This window comes from Pleurodeles waltl, chromosome 4_1, assembly GCF_031143425.1.
Source record: "Pleurodeles waltl isolate 20211129_DDA chromosome 4_1, aPleWal1.hap1.20221129, whole genome shotgun sequence".
Taxonomy (NCBI): Eukaryota; Metazoa; Chordata; class Amphibia; order Caudata; family Salamandridae; genus Pleurodeles; species Pleurodeles waltl.
Window position 1 is genome coordinate 773053914 of NC_090442.1, and position 16187 is coordinate 773070100.

Here is a 16187-nt window from a genome sequence, read left to right on the forward strand (position 1 = left end):
TTGTATGAAGTACATTACATTGTTATATGTCAGTCTCTCTTTGAGAAGGCACTAAAGCTGTGTGGAGATGGCAGTAATGAAAGTGGAAGTCACAGATGTGAATAGAATACTGGTAACACAGCTACAACACTATGGCCCTCATTATGACCCTGGCAGACGGGGGAGAAATGGTGGTAAAACCGGCAACAGGCTGGCGGAAAAAAATGGAATTATGACCATGGCGGTTACCGCCATGGTCATCCGCCACTTCTCCACTCCGACCGCTGGGCTGGAGACTTCGGTCTCCAGCCTGGCGGCCGTCACCAGACCGCCGGCAGTATCACGACCCTGCATACCACCATGGATTTCGGGTGGTTAGGAACCGCCACAAAATCCATGGCGGTAGGCACTATCAGTGCCAGGGAATTCCTTCCCTGGCACTGATAGGGGTCTCCCCCACCCCGAGTCCTCCCCCCACCCCACCCACCCACCTGCCACCCCCCAAAGGTGGAAGGACCCCCCTCCCACCCCCACGATGCACATACACACACCCATACACGCACACATACACTACAACACATACCCACACACATACCCGCACACATACACGCACACATACACGGCAGTGCTTAATTTGTAAATAAAAAGGTGCTGGTGCTCAAAGCCCTCCTCTTAAGCACGCGGCTGCTGCAATTTAATGTGTGAACATGGAATACTTAGGCAGCGTAATCCTGAAGCCATCTCGGCCTCTTCAATCCATATAAAGCCACACCCTGCCCCTTCTGCTCACTCTTGCAGCTTTCCACTTTCTCCCTTTGTGACGCATTTTCGTTTTCCCCTTCATCCATCTTTCCCATATGTGTCTTTTACTCGCAGCAAATGCTTGAGGCCGAAGAATAAGCCCCGGCAATCAAAAATAAGTGCTGGTGCTCAGCACCGGACACAACAAGCACAAATTAAGCACTGATACACGCACACATGCACACAGACATATACGCACATGGGGGCTGCTCCGCCGCCAGCTCCCCATCACCAGAACACAGCCACACCGAATCATGGGACGTGATTCGGTGGGCGGTGTTCAGATGACGGGGCGGTGGAGGTGGAGCAGCCTCCTCTTCCCTGCCGACTGCCAGTATAGCTGCTGGCGGCTCTCCGTTCGAAAAAGGACAGAGGGCTGCCAGCAGTCATAATACGCTGCGCAGAAAACCGCCTGCACTGGCGGTCTTCAGCACGGCGGTACCTCAGCGGTCTTGAGAAAAGACCGCTGAGGTCGAAATGAGGGCCTATGTGCTGTATTACAACTTTTTGAATGCAAGACAACACATTACTTAAAAATCACAGGGACCTCAAAGTGTTCCTAGCCAGAGCCTTCATAACCAATGTCTTAATTTACTCTTCTTAAGGCATCATGAGGTTTATAGCAAGCACCTTAAAGATTATTTTAGAAATGTTGATCATGGGTTTTTAGAATGCAGCAGGACCAATGAGCAGTTAAGAGACAATATACCGCATGATCATATAAAATTCATCAGCAAAGTCATTACACAATCAGGTAAATGTTTAGATGCAAACGTTACGCGGAATGACAATAAACGCTTGATTGATTTAAATGTAATAGAGTGTGCAAATACCTAAAGGTGTCCTGGTGCTACGTAGAGCTGAAGATTAGGAGAGCAGAGGTAAATTAGGAGAGGTGGCCACTAGATTGTGAAGAGCAAAGTCTTCGAGACTTTCCTGAATGCCATTACCAGATCAGGTGCTCCTAAATCGGGTGGAGCCGATTCCCATGTTGAGTGGCTAAAACTTAGAAAGCTCGCCCTCCCAGCCAAACACGCTGCTATTTAGGGACAGTAACAAGCGGACGTTGCTGGGTCTCAGCTGTTGAGGAGAATACCAAATAAATGTGCATCTTAAGTAGACAGGGCCCAAGGAGTGCTAAGCTTTTAATGTAATGCACATGACCTTAAAGGGGATCCTCTGGAAGATGGGCAACTAGTGCATCATTTTCAAACATACCGATGCAGACGCAGTAGACTGGGAATCAAGTACCAACCTGGCAGCAAAATGCTGAAGACTTGTTGCAGTCTTGAGAATAAATAAAGGGGTGCACCAAATGCATTGCAGTAATCCAGGCGACTTAAGAACAATACCTGAAAATTGCTCGAAAATGTCAGGTCAGCAGAATGTTTCTGTTGTAAGTTTGCCCATTTTACCCGTGCCTTTCTTCTGCCTCACTTTCCTTGACTCAACCTTTTTTCTTCTTCCCAATGGTTCAGTCCTCCTGTCTAGAATAGAATGTTAAAGAATGGTGTGTTTGGTGATGTGAGACCTTTCCTGTGGGACACTTCAGAGCTATGTGTTCCTGAGGTATTTCAATAGCGAAATAAAGAAGATTGTTTTACTCTAATTAACATACCAGTATCTAATTTACAACACTGGAAATGAGCTAAAACAAACAGCATCCCGACTGTGCAGGGGACAGGGGTTCACCGTCGCCCCTGTTCAAGGAATTCGAGCTTCGAAGAGCTACCTCAGGTATCCTGCAGTTTAATTTATAGACTATCCATCTACTCAATTCTGTCGTCCTTTGGAAGGATATTTGAAATGCCATGCATATATTCTGTGAATGCTGTAAGCCCTAGTGCTCACATGGTCCTACCTATGAGGATCCAGTAGTAGCACTGTGGAACTGGGAAACCTCTTGCAGCCATCTGAAATTTCCAGCTACTATTTCAGCTAATCACTAAAGAAGGAGAAGTGATGTTCTTGCCATTGGCTGAGACGATGTGACCATATGAGAGTGTAGTGGATTCTGGCACCTTGCAAACTCTGTCTGTCAGCTCTGTTATGTATTGTAAGAGCTCAGTGCCAAATAAACATTTAGGCCCTCACTTTGACCTCAGCGGTCTTTTTTCAAGACCACTGAGGTACCGCTGTGCTGAAGACCGCCAGTGCAGGCGGTTTTCCGCGCAGCGTATTATGACTGCTGGCAGCCCTCCGTCCTTTTTTGGACAGAGAGCCGCCAGCAAGCAAACTGGCGGTCGGCGGGGAAGTGGAGGCTGCTCCACCTCCACTGCCCGTCATCAGGACACCGCCCACCGAATCACGTCCCATGATTCGGTGTGGCCGTGTTCTGGTGACGGGGAGCTGGCGGCGGAGCAGCCCCCATGGATCCCGCCCCCTCCCGGAGGATCAACGGACAAGGTAAGTTGATCGTCCATTAGGGGAGGGGGATGGGGGGGTGTTGTGTGTTTTGTGCATGCATGGGGGTGTGCGTATGAGTATGTAGAGGAGGTGTGTGAGTGCGTGTATGCATGCGGGGGACGTGCTGTGTGTATGGGAAATGTGTGCGTATATGTCTGTGTGCATGTGTGCGTGTATGTGTGCGGGTATGTGTTGTTGTAGTGTATGTGTGCGTGTAGGGGTGTGTGTATGTGCATGTTGGTGGTGCGGATGGTAAGGGGGGTCCTGCCACCTTTGAGGGGTGGCAGATGGGTGGGGGGTTGGGGGCAGGTCTCGGGGTGGGGGAGACCCCTATCAGTGCCAGGGAAGGAATTCCCTGGCACTGATAGTGCCTACCGCCATGGATTTCGTGGCGGTTCCAAACCACCCGAAATCCATGGTGGTGTGCAGGGTTGTGATACCGCCGGCGGTCTGGTGACGGCTGCCAGGCTGGAGACCGAAGTCTCCAGCCCAGCGGTCGTCACCGCCCTGACGGTCGGAGTGGAGAAGTGGCGGATGACCATGGCGATAACCGCCATGGTCATAATTCAATTTTTTTCCGCCGGCCTGTTGGCCAGAGCTCTCCTCTGTTTTGCACTTCATTAGGCACATGACATCCCCGCAGCACCTGTAGTAGATTTAGGTCATGATGGGCACTTAGGCAGAAACCTAACCAAGAGTAGAATTTGTGCCTAGTTTTGTGGCCTGGACTAGCCTCCATGGTCCAGCAAAAAGTAAAAAACGTTATCAGTTGCACCATCAGTGATAAACTTAAAGTGATTTGTAAGGCACCCTTAAGTCCTGTGGTAGTCCCCAGTAACCCTGCATAAAACTGGTTCTAAGTATTCTGAGACCCTCTGAGTGTTTTGATTTAGAATGAAAATATATCCTTGATCTGGTGGACTACACTCTAAATAGGTGGTGACTAGAATTACACATCGGATCCACACCCACCCACTCATTGAGTTTCCTAAGGATACCGTGATGGATAAGGGTGCCTCAGAGTTCTTGGCAACTGATAACAGGGTTCAGCTCACTTCGGAACCCATAAAAGAACTCCTGCGTGAGTGGAACATTCATCATCTTAAAGCTGCACTGTATTGCCCATGAGCAAACGGCATAGTGGAAATAATAAAGTGGGTGATAAAAGGATGTTTACAGAGGACCCCGTGTGAATCGGTTGTCTTGTAAAAATGCCTTTGGAGGAATGTTGTGGGCCTACTGTACCACACCTAACTTGCTTACTGGAGTTTCACCTTTTGTATCTTTAAAAAGCAGATCTCCAAGCACCAAGATTAATCCCTCGTAGTTGATGGGAGAGAGTCATGTCCCAGTGGATAGAAACAGGATTTTAATCACGGTGGGGGAATATCAAAAGAAATACAAAAGTTATTATAACCAGAGGCATGGAGTGAAAGGACTTAACTGGAAAGTAGAAAACAAATTAAGAGATCAGATATACAAAGAGACACAGAGACTGTATTACCTGTGCCCTAAGAATACAAATAGATCTCTAGAAATGTTTAACTTGAAAATGGTCAGTGGTGAAGCATGGACCGTATTCGTAAGGCTAAAGTTCCACTTCCTTACGATGATAGCCCTAAAAAGGTCTGTCTTTGAGTTCAATCAGTCTAATATCTCCTCAAGACCTCAGAGAATCATTAAGGCACCAAACTGGCACGAAGACTATGTTAAATAAAACTTCTTTCTAGATATGTTTTCATGTGGTTGTAAAGTCTAGATGTGTTGTATCTTTGTCCTTTTTACCCAGGGAACATATACAGTATATTGAAATATATCTATTACTATTGCATTTTCCTTTTGTTGTATAGGAAATAGATACGTTGTAACTTTGCCTATTTTTCCCTTGCCTCTCTTCTATCTGTCCCCCGTTTCTTGACTCCACCCTTTTTCTTCTTTCCCATGGTTCAGTCCTCCTGACTAGAACAGAGCATAAGAGAATGATGAGTTGGTGATGTGAGACCTTTCTTGTGGGACACTTGTGAGCTATGTGTTTCTGAGGTACTTCAATGGTGAAATAAAGAAGACTGTTTTACTTTAATTAGTTTCCTAAGTAGTGGCAGTACTACAGCCTTCTTCCAAGCTTGAGGGACCACAGAATTGGCCTGGGATTTGAAGCATCCTTGCCACTTGAGATGTGCCCAGCCTTAAATTTCTAGGTGGACAAAGATCTAATGGGGATCCAAATGAAAACATGGCTGAACAATCCCCAATAAAGTCAAGTGATAGAGGTTCAAAAGCAGTCAGGGAGAGCATACTGTCTTTCACAATATACAGTACCTCAGAGGGAGCCATCTCGAGAGATGGTGCAGAGACCTCTAACGAATTACAAATTGAAGAAATGTTGTCATTAAAACATGTAAAAGGTTTGTCATAGAGGGTTTGAGAGGAGTTCAGGGTTGACATCAGACAATCAGGGGAAGAAAGCAAAAGAGCCACCCTGAAAATATATTTGGTCGCATTACAAGAGTAGACAATTTTGTCTGTACAGTACTTGGCCCTCGCCTTATTTATATAATCTATGGTTAACAATTCTAGATCGGATTACATCAGGTGATCAAAAATATATAGATGAGTCTGAGAAGATTGCAAAAAAAGTTAAAGGCCGTAAGTACCTAAATCATCTATTTAGAATTGCTAACATTAAGGTATCAAAATCTAAACGAAAAAATGTACTGAAAAGGCAGGTAAGACAGAAACAAAATTATCATGTTTTAGTGTCTACATCTTTTTTTGTACAGTAGCAAAAACAAAAGATTAATTTTGAACCACTGACAAAAAACTAAACTAATTTTAAATTATTGTTCACATAAATGGTGTTTGCTTAGATATGCAACCAAAAAATACATGATCATATTATGCATTGCAGTAAACCAGGCTTGACATTGGAAAAACAGCTTGCAAAATGATAATGGGGTCCTTACCTTGTCTAAATTTCTCCTATTACAATAATATTATTTGAAGCGATATAGTTGCTCACCCATACACTGGTGAAAATATAAATATCAAACCATATACACCTTGTGACACAGATTTTTTTAATTTACATGTTGATGTGTTCTTGAAGTCTAATACCTAGTAGCAAAACAGAATGAAATATGAAGTAAGTATAAACAAACAGAAAAGTAACATCAGAACAGAACAAAATATATCATAAGTGGTGATGCATTTTAAAGTACATGAGTCATAAGGTAAGTCATTTGCAGCACCACATCCCGGAAGTTAAAGCTAAATGACCACAAGGACATGACAGATCAAAGACTCCATCACAAAGGAATGTTCATTTGATTACATGACTGAATTAACTAATGCTAAAGTGGGCTAGATGATAAACCGGAACACATGCTTCTTGTACATACTACAAGTCTCATACTGGAAAGACTCGGGCTTCCTTTCATGTGACTCAGAGAATGCACACCTGAACTATGGGTAAGATCAGGTTAGAAATGTGTTTGGTAAAAACCTACAACCAACATAATAGAAAGGCAGACTTTCTGACAAGTGATTAGAACTGGGAGTGCCTTTTTAAACTGTGAGGAAGAGAAAGGTTCACAAAAACGTCAAATGGAAACGCTGTCAGACATCTGTTGGGTCGGCTTTGGGCTGTGAATTTCGCATGAGTTCATTTGCAGAGATGGTAAGCATATTTGAAATGATTATATGCTGTCAGTACGGCATTGCACAATTGTTTACAAATCTATTTCACAAACAGTTTACAGCTGCCAACAATTGAAATATCAATTTTATTATAAAGGGCCCTGTATCTTAATCTAAGTATGTTTTTGTTTTCCTTTTTAAATAGTTTGTTTCATTTAGCAAACTGTATGAATGGCTGATGCCTCGTGAAGTGCAAACATTTGCACGAAATGCACTGGGTTTGTAACAGCTGATGACCGCCATATAGACGAGATTGAATTAATGTTTATGCACATTATTATTTTTTTTATCTATGGATCAGCAACAGAATAACTAAACAGCAGCCGTAAGTTTGATTTTATAAAACAAACAATGGAGTAAAGAGAATTCATCACAGCTGTGTGGGTTGAAATCTGGGTGGGTTGTTAGGGCTGAATCTGATATATAACACAAAACTTTGATGCTTCGCAAATTTTTACGACGCACTTTACAGTTTTTACTTTTTTAGACTTTTAGGCCCATATTTATACTATTTTAGCGCCACATTTGCGCCGCTTTTTTACGCAAAAACGGCGCAAACTTACAAAATACAATTGTATTTTGCAAGTTTGCGCTGCTTTTACGTCCAAAAACGACGCAAACACGGTGCTAAAAAGTATAAATATGAGCCATAATATGTTTTAATGAACTCTTAACTAGGAAATGAAATTCGAATTTATGGGCTGAACTGTGAACCCTTAGCTCATCTTCTGGGAGGTAGGAGCAGTTAAAATTCGGGTGAAGCCTACATGGCCCTTTTTTACCTCTATAGGACAACTAGAGCGGCCATATTAGGACAGTGCGCACTCTGGCATGCCCAAGGAATGCCTAAGGCAAGCTCATCAGCACCCGTTAGCGTCCCGGAAGCGACCTGCCCCAGCCATGCTGCCCATCTCCCTTTAGTAGATAATATAAACCTTACAATATAGTAAACAAGCTCTTTGGATCTTTGTCCCTGCTCATAAATGTGAGGTGTCACCGTGGGTAATTTCTTCTAAAAGTAACTACACTTGCCTGCGATGTAACTTGTAGGTACTGTATCCATTAAAGGATAGAAACACTGTTCCTCTGAAAGTTCCATTACATGAAAGAGATACTGTTCCCTTGAAAGTCTTATTAACAGACAGGGGCACTGTTCCCTCAAAAGTACCTCAGAATGGAAGGACTCCGTTTTTGGCAGCTTTGATTCATGCCTGATGACTACTTAAAAATGCTGACCATTTTTGTGAACTGCTGGAGGAGAAGACATGGGATTTGTTCTTTTTGACGGAGAGGTGGCTCACTGATACCTCGTATTTGGCCATTGCCTTGGCCATTCCCAAAGGGTTTAAGATCTACAAAAAGGATCAGCCACAAGGCAGGAGACGAGGTCTTGGTGCTCAAGGAAGCCTGGGAGTACCAAATTTGTGAGTTTGGGGGCCTGGCAAATGCTGAAGCCACCCTGTCTCCTTGGCAATCCATTGCTGGTGTTTTGATTTAGACTGCCAGGACTGGCGGGCCCATTTCTTGAATCATTAGAGTTGGCCGTGGCTCACTTGGCTGTGAGATATGCCCATTTCCTGCCCTTAGGTGACCTCAATGTGCACATGGACAAACCAGAAGACAATGAGGCAAAAGAGCTTAGTGATATTATGTCCTCCTTAGATCTTAAGCAATATGTATTTAAACTGACTCATCAGGATGGTCATGTACTCGGTCAGGTATTCTTTAATAGTACACTACAAGTAGAAGATCCTATTCCTCAAGCCGGGTCAGATCATGACCTGATCAGATTTTCGTGGCTGGTGCCAGTCAAAACCCACCCACTTGGACCGAATAGACCTGTATTGCATAGAGCATTCCATAAAATGCAGCCGATGGAATTTGCTCTTGCCTTGGAAACTAGCTCTCCCCCTCTCTCTGGCCAACTGGAGAAGGCTGTACGGCTGCTTGATAAATGGATTAGGGACAAAATTGATTAACTAGCACCACCTCTTCCTCGTAGAACAAGTAGAAATAAGCATTCTAGGCCGTGGTGCTCTAACAGTCTGAGGGCCGAGAAAAAAAGATGCAAAGCACTAGAAAGGCAATGGAGGAAGGAATTCTGGAGTCCAGATTAAAACCTGCCTGACTACATTTTTTCAGTGGTTGGCTGGCCACCAGTTCAAGTGTAATTCGGAAAAAAAATGAAATTCAGTTTTTTGGTAATACGCGCCTGAATGCTGGCGAACCTTCTGGCCTGAAGAAGCTCCCCTCCTCCCCCCCTCCAAGCTTGCAAGATGGTTCAGTTAAGAACTTGGGGGTTAAATATGACGATAAGGTATCTTTTAAGTCTCAAATCAGGTCAGTGGTGTGCACTTGTTTTGAGGTCTTACTCTCTCTGAGAAAATGTCTGCACTTCTTGTCTTTCTCAGCAAAGGAAACAGTGATTCAGGCCCTAATAACCTCAAGTTTAGACAACGCTTTATGCTTTATGCTTTATACTTTGGACTACCACAACAGTTGCTGGGTGAGCTGCAAGCAGTCCAAATTACCACTGCTCGCTTACTTTTAAACTTACTAATCAGTCTGCGTATGTCTTTGCACCTGTGAGACCTCCATTGGCTCCCCATTAAGACAAGCATTTGTAATGCAATGGGTCTCGCATTTGCTCGAGTTAGAGCTATTAGCGTCGTAAATTCCTAACCGGACTTTTCTTGCCACATAAATTGAAACTGTAAAATAAAACAGTTTCACATAAGCGAGCCCATTCACAGTGCGACGGCCGCCAGTGGCACCAGCGTGAAGAGACACACAAAAGGAAAAAGAAGTTTGCTCGCAGTCAAACTTAAAAGTGCTGTTAGCCAGGTAACAGGGGCAATGGCCAATGCGTTAACAAAACCTCCCCAAGGAGGGACAAGTGCAAACCATTTACCAATGTCATCAAAGGATATTTGACGGGCAAGCCCACTGAGTGGTACAGATGGGCGGGCAGTGGGTGTGGTTAAAAACTCAGATACATACCAACACGTCGGAAAAGCAGCGCTTGCGCGCTATCATGCTCAACCTAAAAAGGATCAGGTTTAAAGCACTAGTTTTGGTGCATGTGGCATTGTACCAAACTAGAGCAGCCTATCTCAGAACAAATTTAGTTTTTACTGCTCACAAAAAAGCCTGAGATCGGCTAACAAACTGCTTGCAGTAGTTCCCAAAATCAGGCTTACCTATTCCGAAGCTGTCGCTTGAAATAAGATCCATTTGGAGCTTAGAGCTACAATGAGTCCTACTGTATTTTTTTTTTAAGTTGAATACTTGTTTTTTTGTGCAAGATTACTATTTTTCTAGATCTTCGCGCCGGGACACTCCTAGGAGTAGCTGTTGCATGAAACAAATGGTTTTATCATCATTATCATTTATCAATATTTCAGCACAGATATATCGCCTTCTTACTCTCTCACATCTTTCCAATAAGTTGGGGAGTGTAAGTAAGCACAATAAAACACCTACAATTGGGAACAAGAGTGTTCGACATAGTGTCATTGAAATGAAGAAGGATATGCGATAAAAGCAAAATGAATTGTTTTTAAACACTTAAATGACGCATGTCATAAATAATCAGCACCATTAACATTTTTGGAAGGATAAATAGGGCAGTCAACTCTGCCAGGAATTGAGCCGCAAGACGAGTGACGGTGCGAGGTGGTGAAAAATCTGTGATTAGAGTAGAGAAGGGTTAGTGATGAAGATACTAAGGCTCATATTTATACTTTTTTAGCGCCGCATATGCGCCGCTTTTTAACGCAAAAGCTGCGCAAACGTAAAAATATTATTGTATTTTGTAAGTTTGCGCCGCTTTTGCGTCAAAAAATGACGCAAATGCGGCGCTTAAAAAAGTTTAAATATGGGCCTAAATATCTATACCTGCGCACGACAAACTGAATTATCTCCAAGCACGTAAATAGGAGGTGCTGTTACTGCCCAACTCAATCATCGACCTCGGAAGGATGAAGGACGGGGCCAGCCCGCTTTGCTTCGAACCTTGAGACCTTGGGAGGTGAAGAAGAGTTTGAAGAGAGTGGGGGAAGCTTTTGCGATGTGTGGAATGAATGTGGTCAAGATCAGGCTGGGGTATGGATGAGAAGGGATGCTAGAGGGCCTGTGAAGGATGGGTGGGGGAATGTGTACGGCAGTGTGACATGGAGGGAAGCAGTGCTTAATTTGTGCCCGTTTTTGCAGGGGCTCAGCACCGGCACTTATCTGTAAACACCTAAATCTGGGACTTAAACCTACAGTTTAAAGTGACGTAGATTGTGCAGCTGTAGCGGACCCATGTGAAATACTTTGAGCCCTGGCACTTAATGTTTGACAAATTAAGCACTGGAGGGAAGGTCAGAGGTAGGGAGGGAGGAGAGGGTGGAGGCCAGAGGAATGCTGGGAGATGGTGAGTCACTAAGACTGACAGCCTAGATTGAAGTCTGCGTCACCTGCAAGTCACAAGCCTGAATCCTAGCAAAGCGACTGAGCACTTCACCCGTCCTCAATTCATAGAAAAGATTCATTCGGAATAGAGGAAACAAAAACACGTGTTTTAATCATCGAGAGGCGGTTCGGTGTGTAGTGTGCACTTTACCAAGTGCTTCAATGAGCACTATAACAAGGCCCTCAGAGCCTTTAACCCAAATGCAGGAGGCATCATGGGGAATTAATTGGAAGAGACAACGAAATTATAAGCATAACTCGTGACCTGCAAAGTAAACCATTACCACCAGCTAACTACAATTGCACTTTTGCGCGTCTGTCTCTCACACTTCTTTCCTCAATCAGACAGGTAGGCGCTAAGCCCCAATACCACAGCACCTCACTCATCACTAAGGTGCTGCTTCGAGGCGCTCCCACAAAAGCTCACAACAGCCTTCCAGCCATGTGACGCATTTGTGGATTGTGCCATTTGTCCTATAATGCGTTTGACGCCTCACGCTAGTATGTGAATCGCTGAATGAATGCTACAACAGAGAGGCGTCGAGCTGGTTGTGTGAGGTTCAGAACTAGGGAAAGAGTGGAGAAGCAGCCAGGGGAGAAAGGCACAGCATGGGGGGAGCAGGACAGGCAGCGGTGAGAGACCGGGCTAATCGTCCTGGCGCTAACCCCGCCTCGCAGGACTGGGATCCAGTGTTTCACCTGACTTAACGCTCGAGTTTGAGACATCCACTGAGGAGGAGGGAGGGGGGACTCCGCGAAGCAGGCTCGCGGTGATCATTTCGTCGCGGGTCACAGCTCGGGAGTCAGAAGTCGGGGTCAGAGATCTGGGGATCGGAGCTCTCTGCACATCAGAGCACCGGGGATCAGAACTTTGGGAATCAAAGCTCTGGGGACCAGAACATTGGAAATCAGAACTCACAGGATCAGAACTCTGGTGCGAATCAGAGCATTGGCACTCAGTGCTCCGGGGACCCTCAGCCTGGAAATCAGAGCTCCGGGGATCAGAACATTGGAAATCAGAGCTCCGAAATCAGTACTTTGGGAATCAGAGCTCTGGGAATCAGAACATTGGACGCCAGAACTCTGTGGACCAGTACTTTGTGAATCAGAGCTCTGGGGAACAGAACTTTGGAAGCCAGAGCTCCGGGGATCAGAACTTTGTGAATCAGAACTCCTGTGGTCATAACTCTGCAAATAGGAGGTCCAGAGATTCGAAGTCTTCAAATCCGAGTTCCGAAGGTCAGAACTCTGCGAATCCAAGCTCCGGAGATCACAACTCTGCATATTAGAGTTAAAGAGTCAGAAGGCTGCGAATCCATCCTCCGGGGTGTCGGAACTCTGCGAATCAGAGGTCCAGAAATAGGACGGAGTCTGACGTCTGATGTGCAGGGATCACATTTAAGTGCTTGGAATCAGAGCTTGGGACTAAGCACGTACCCATTCGGAATTAAAGCCCCGAATATTAGAGCTCCAGGAATCACAAGTCTGGGTCAGGGCTAAGAGGATCAGAGTTACAGGCACCAGAACTTGGACATTCGGAACCTCGAAATAAGACAAAAGAACACTTGGAATCAAAGATCCGAATATCAGAGCTCCAAGAGTGGAAGGCCACAGAGTCAGGCCACTGGGATTCAGAACTTTGGGACTGAGCGCTAGGGGGCGGAATATGAAGACACCAAGATCTGCTGATATTAGGGGATCAGAGCTTGAGCAGTCACAATAACGGGGATCTCATCACCAGAACCCTGAGGATCAGAGCTCTCTACGGTCAAAACCTCAGAATCCAGGGCTCGGGGTCATTTCTTTCACCTACAGACTGACCACTGGCGCAGAGATAAGGCTCAGACGCCTGGTCCATCCACCACCGAGAAAAACAAAGCTCTGCAGGTAATCTGAGACCACCTGCAGCATTTACTGATGATAAGAGAATGTATGGAAAGCCGGGTTGGACTCTGGTGAGGTAGAACCATCAGTGTGTGTTCTAGATCCCTAGAGTCTGGTGTGTCAGCTCTGGTGTTGTGGAGCCTGCAGCTAGGGCTCTGGAAGGCTAGCGGTAGCAGTAATGTTACAGAGCCAGCAGGGTTAGTTTTCATGCTCAGAGAGCATGCAGGGTCAACTTTGGCGCTCTAGAACTTGCTCAGTGGGCTGCCATGTTCATGCTGCCCGCAGCAGGTATTCTGGTGCCCTAGAACCTGTCAAGTGGCTCTAGTTCTCTAATCATCACCATATGTCCTCTGGTGCTCACCGAGCAGTAGAACCTTTGGTGTGAGGATTAACGCTCTAGAAACGTGCAGTGAGGATAAGGTGGCTCAGAACTTGTCGTGTGAGGTTTAGTTCGACTGTACTTACAATATGGCCTCTAATGCTCACATCAATATAGAAGCTGCAATGTGAGCTCTAAAGCTCTAGAAACTTGCAGTGGGGGTTAAAGTAGGTTAGAAATTGTTGTGTGGGCTCTAGTTCTCTAATGTTTAAAACATGGCCTCTCGTGCTCACATAGCAATAGAACCTGCAGTGTGCTCTAGAAACTTGGCGTGAGGGATAAGTGGTTCAGAACTTGTCATGTGGGGTCTAGTTCCCTACCCCTTGCCATATGGTCTCTTGTGCTCACATTCCAATAGATCCTTCAGCGTGAGCTCAACCACTCTAGAAACTTGCAGTGAAGGATAAGGGGGCTCAGAACTTTTTGTGTAGGTTCTAGATCTGTAGTGCTTACAGCAGTGGTCGCCAAACTTTTAATGCTACGCCCCCCCAGTTGAAAAATAAAAATCATTGGGCCCCCCTCAGAATTTTTCACAATTATTTGATAAAGATGGCAATGTTTAAATATGTCTAGACCTATTTAAACATTGGAGTTAAGTAATGTTACCTTTTTAAAAATGCAATAACATGCTTCTGCTGAAAACGAAGGCCTGTTATCTGTATAATGCTTCTTTTGGCTAGAGTCTGTCTCCCCCCCCGGGATCACTTCAGGCCCCCCTAGGGGGGCCTGCCCCCCAGTTTGAAGACCTCTGGTTTACAGTATGACATCTTGTGCTCGCATAGCAATAGTGCCTTTATTGTGACCTCAAACGCTCTACAAACTTGTAGTGAGGGATAAGGTGGGTCAGAACTTGTTGTGTGGGCTCTAGTTCTCTAGCCCTTACAAGATGGCCTTTCATGCTCACATAGCAATAGAATCTTTTGTGTGAGCTCTAATGCTCTAAAAACTTGCAGTGAGGGAGAAGGTGGCTCAGAACCTGTAAATTGGGGTCTAGTTCTCTAGCCCTTACCATATGGCCTCTCATGCTTACATAGCAATGGAGCCTATAGTGTGAGCTCTAACGTCCTAGAAACTTGCAGTGAAAGATAAGGTGGTTTAAAGCTTGTGTGGGCTGTAATCTCCAGCCCTTACAATATGGCCTCTGGTGCCCACATAGCAATAGTGTGAACTCTAACGCACTAGAAGCTTGCAGTCAGGGATAAGGTAGGTTAGAACTTGTTGTGTGGGCTCCAGTTCTCTAGGCCTCACAAAATGGCCTCTGGTGCTCACAGAGCAGTAGAGCATTTAGTGTGAGCTAAAATGTTCTAGAAACTTGCAGTGAGGATAAGGTGGCTCAAAACTTGTTGTGTGGGTTCTAGTTCTCTAGTATTTACAATACGGCCTCTCGAGCTCTCATAGCAATAGTGCCTTTAGCTTGAGCTGAAACGCTGTAGAAACTTGCAGTGTGGGATAAGGTAGCTCAGAACTTGTTTTGTGGATCTAGATCTCTAGCCTTTACCACATGGCCTCTGGTGCTTGTATTGCAATAGAACCTTTAGTGTGAGCTCTAGCTCTCTTAGACACTTGCAGTGAGAGATAAGGTGGGTCAGAACGTGTTGTGTGGGCTCTAGTTCTTACCAAATGGCCTCTCGTGCTCACATAGGAATAGAACCTGCAATGTGAGCGCTATGCTCTAGAAGCTTGCAGTGAGGGAGAAGGTGGCTCCGGACTTGTAGTGTGGGTTCTAGTCTTCTAGTGCTCACAATATGGCCTCACATTCTCACAGAGCAATAGAACCTGCAGTGTGGGCTCAATGTGTCAAAGCTTTATGGTCAGGTTTGCATTCCCTAGGGTATGCAGCGTGAGCTCTAGTGATCTGAAACTTGCAGCAAGGGATAAGTTGGGACAGAGCTTGCAGCGTGAGCTGTGATGCTTCAGATCTTGCATGGCAGCTCCTTTTGAGCTAGAAGCCTACAGTATGGGGTCTGATGCCTACAGAGCGTGCATCATGGGTACTATTCAGTGTGGCTGTTGGTAACATAGAGCTTGTAGAGTGGGCTCGACTTCCTTTCGTTACGGAACAGAGTGTGAACCCTTGGAACCCAGACCTAGCATGGTGGGCTCAGGAGCTTGCAGTGAGGGCGCTGACATTTTAGAGCTGCCTGAGTGACTCCTGATGCTACACAACTTGTGTGGACTCTGGAGTATTTGTGCATCTAGACTGCAGTGTGGAACCTGATGCTTTAGAACTTGCAGTGTGAATTGGATGCTTCCCATCCTGCAGATTTCATTGACGATCCACTAGCTTTCAGAATGGATTTTGATACTTTAGAGCAGCAGTTCTTAGTCTGTGGTTCTGTAAAACCTACTCAGGAGTACTGCGACTATTTAGAAAATTCAATAATATTAACAGAATAAAATTGAATATAAATATATACATCCGTGGTGTAACACAATTTGAGCCCCCCCTGCAAAGTACCCCAAGGGGGTGCCCCACCCCCGTCGATCCAGTCAGAGCCCTGCTGTCCGTACACAGTGTACTATGCTGAGTGGGCCCCCTGGAGCTTGTGCTCTCACCCCCCCCCCCCCCCGCACCACGGGAGCCCTT

At 45.4% G+C, this 16187-nt stretch overlaps 1 protein-coding gene across 2 annotated transcripts in view; it reads left to right on the forward strand.

Annotated features, from left to right (window-relative positions):
• Positions 1-12063: 12063 nt before the first annotated feature.
• ADM2 (adrenomedullin 2) overlaps positions 12064-16187 on the forward strand; it is a 114742-nt gene continuing 110618 nt past the window's right edge. For both annotated transcript variants that reach the window (XM_069229440.1, XM_069229441.1), the window contains exon 1: positions 12064-13224. The gene's annotated coding sequence lies outside the window, so the exon portion shown is untranslated. The remainder of the gene's footprint in view (positions 13225-16187) is intronic.